The sequence below is a fragment of the Triticum aestivum genome, chromosome 5A (genome assembly GCF_018294505.1).
Source record: "Triticum aestivum cultivar Chinese Spring chromosome 5A, IWGSC CS RefSeq v2.1, whole genome shotgun sequence".
Classification (NCBI taxonomy): domain Eukaryota; kingdom Viridiplantae; phylum Streptophyta; class Magnoliopsida; order Poales; family Poaceae; genus Triticum; species Triticum aestivum.
Genome location: NC_057806.1, coordinates 339,271,192 through 339,272,660, shown reverse-complemented (window position 1 = coordinate 339,272,660; position 1,469 = coordinate 339,271,192).

Genomic DNA, 1,469 nt, shown 5'->3' with positions numbered 1-1,469 from the left:
TTCAGTCCATTCCTTTTTTCAACACGGTCCATTCCCTGAAAAAATAACTTTTGCACTAGTTAGTTTCAGTTTTTTTCCACTGAAACAACTAACGTTATTTTTCTGTCTATTTTTTTTGCACCATTTGTCTTAGATTTTTTTCCTCGATAAAACCCTAACATTTTCTTTCTCTGTCTAATTTTTGCACCAGTTAGTTTCAGTATTTTTCGAAAAATGACTAACATTTTCTTTCGCTGTCTAATTTTTGGATCTTCTGATTTTTCTTTACTGGAAATGGCTAACAATTTCTTTCTCTCTCTAATTTTTGCACCAGTTAGTTAAAATATAAATCATGAAACAGCTACATTTTCTTTTCCATTTTTTTTACTTTATGTTAATTTTTTCAAGTCAATTCCCTTAAAAATCAAAATAAAATCTATTTCTTTGAAAATACAAATGTATTCTCTTTCTCTCTGTTAACAGCTAATGTTATTTTTTCCCTCCAAAAACCGCTAACATTTTCTTTCTCTATCTAATTTTTGCACTAGCTAGTTTCAGTATTTTTCTTAAAAGAACTGACATTTTCTTTCTCTTTCTAATTTTTGCATCCATTTGTTTCTGATATTTATTTATTGGAAATGGCTAATTTTTCTTTCTGATTTTTGCATCCCCAGCTGAGTCGACTTGTCTCGTTTCTTTTTCTTTCAGTACATTCCTTTTTTTTAACAAGGTCCATTCCCTAAAAATAAATTTTGCACCAGTTAGTTTCAGTTTTTTTTCCACTGAAACAGCTAACATTATTTTTATGTCTAATTTTTTGCATCGTTTGTCTTAGTTTTTTTTCATCCAAAAGCTAACATTTTTCTTTATCTGTCTAATTTTTGCACTAGTTAGTTTCAGTATTTTTCCTAAAATAACTAACATTTTCTTTCGCTGTCTAAATTTTGCATCTGTTTGTTTCTGATTTTTCTTTACTGGAAATGGCTAAAATTTTCTTTCTCTCTCTAATTTTTGCACCAGTTAGTTAAAAAATAAATCATGAAACGGCTAACATTTTCTTTTCCATTTTTTACTTTATGTTAATTTTTTCAAGTCAATTCCCTTAAAAATCAAAATAAAGTCTATTTATTTAAAAATACAAATATATTTCTTTCTCTCTCTAGTTTTTGCACCAGTTAGTTAAAAAAAATCATGAAACGGCTAACATTTCTTTTCACTTTTTACTTTATGATATTTTTTCAAGTCAATTCCCTTAAAAATCAAAACAAAGTCTATTCCTTTAAAAATACAAATAAATATGCATTACTTATGTGGAAAAAGTTTGTCATTTTCTTCTTCTTTTAAAAGAGAGTATTATCATTTGCCACCCCCTCCCCTCTATGTGTAATGGTTCTTGGATATTGCATTTGCAGCGGAGTCGACTAAGTTGTAGAAGTTTACTTGGTTCTACCCGTGAAGTGAGAGTGAGTGGGTTACATTCCCTTGGGGAG